The sequence below is a fragment of the Adiantum capillus-veneris genome, chromosome 22 (genome assembly GCF_014529385.1).
Source record: "Adiantum capillus-veneris isolate H3 chromosome 22, ASM1452938v2, whole genome shotgun sequence".
NCBI classification, from domain to species: Eukaryota; Viridiplantae; Streptophyta; class Polypodiopsida; order Polypodiales; family Pteridaceae; genus Adiantum; species Adiantum capillus-veneris.
The window spans coordinates 658,130-659,816 of record NC_140952.1 but is presented as its reverse complement, the minus strand read 5'-3'; the positions used below and the strand labels follow the sequence as shown (position 1 = coordinate 659,816).

At 46.4% G+C, this 1,687-nt stretch overlaps 1 pseudogene; it reads right to left on the bottom strand.

The window, feature by feature from the left end:
• Nucleotides 1-497: 497 nt before the first annotated feature.
• Nucleotides 498-1,408, bottom strand: LOC147428828 (uncharacterized; annotated as a pseudogene).
• Between the last annotated feature and the right edge of the window lie 279 nt (nucleotides 1,409-1,687).

Below are 1,687 nucleotides of genomic sequence, written 5' to 3'. Positions count from 1 at the left end.
TGTCAACGTTCAGGAGCTCTCACTTTGCAACCATTTGATAATCTTTGCTTGCGGCCTCTATATCTTCTAGGGGACCCGAAGAAAAGAGTTGGGAAGCTCAAATCTTTGCAATACTCATCCGTGAAGATGCTCAATGGTGAATTGACCTCGCAAGGTGCAACATGAAGAATATTGCCACTATAATCGACAACCTCTACCGCACTTGTGACCCCATGAAGCATGACATCAGTCTGTTCATCCTCAAGCTCAGCATCATGCGCATTGGCGTCAACGGTATTCATAGGAGGCATACTTAGACTATAAAGGTGTGCAAGCCACTTGTCATTGATCGTGACACCTTATCTCGTGTAAAGTGGTGTGGACAATAGCGTAGTGGTTGCACGCATTGTGAGCAGGGGTCGCACAACACCACTTAGGTAACATCTATCGTATTCGAGCTTCCGTTTGATGCCCACAAAGCCAGAAGCCTCATCCTCAGTGAAGCGAGGCAGGACAACCTAGCTCTTCTCCAAGTTGGTAAGCACATTGACAACTCTACCTCTAAGCCCATACTGACCTTCGTATGCCAGTTCACATATATTGGCGAAGGGGATACGAATGGAGACCAAGCGTGCCTCTATGGGGTTTAGATCTGACACAAAGGGAAGCGCTGGATTGAGCCCTGTCTCTTGTAAGCTCCACAGGTGATTGCTATCACTTGTTGAGTGTTTCTTGCACTGGCTACAGACATACACATCCCCATAGCGTCTTCGTTTTCTTGAAGTGGATTCCGCAACCGGAGGTAGAAGCTGACGTGTTAGCTGGCGGTGGAATAGTAAGTGTCCACATTTTCCGCAGGGTGTGATGGGCTTGTCCTTGATGCTTTTGTTGTATTTCTTAATCGTCTTGCTCAACCTAGCATGGGTGCATCGTATTTGAGCACCAGTGACCAGGTCCCTCTCATTCTTTAGGCGTGAAAGCTTGCATTTGACGGCCTAGGTTGTGTACAATGTGTGTGTGTTCTTGGCTTGGAACATGTGGACCACCTAAACATCAGGCAAATCCTCATGCAACAAGCATAGCCTATGCAAAGTGGCCACCTCATCTTCTTTCCATCCAACACATGCACGGCTTGAGCACGTTGTGAAGGTGGGAAGGTATGTGATGCCATTGCTTGTTTCGAAAAGAAGAATGCCCTTTACAAGAAATGGTGTCGATGCCATCCCCAAGATGATTCTTCTCACGCTTCCATTTCTTTTCAAATACACTTTTAACCTACAAGTTGTAAAGCGAGAAAAGGCCGTTAACACGTCGAGGCAAAGAGCAAGTGAGTTGGCGCATGTTGAATACAAAGATGAGAATTTTGTGACCGTCATTGTGCTAGTGGCCCCGTTAGTACGGAAGAAGAGGCAAGCACCCGGGACAGCATGTCTTTCAAGCAAGAAGCTCTCACAAACAAGTTGTTGAGAAAATTTGATCTAAGATCATGCGGTGCACCTGTTGAGTTTTGGAGATGGTGTAGCGTGAGGAAGATGTCTGAACTATTCGGAAATTGTGCCGCAAAAACGGTATCGGCATCGTGTTCGGCCAAGTGAGTCATTGGAAAGATACGCAAAGATTGTAAATATTATGTCACCTTGTGTGTTTGTTTGTGTGTGTGTGTGTTAGAGAGAGAGAGAGAGAGAGAGAGAGAGAGAGAGAGAGAGAG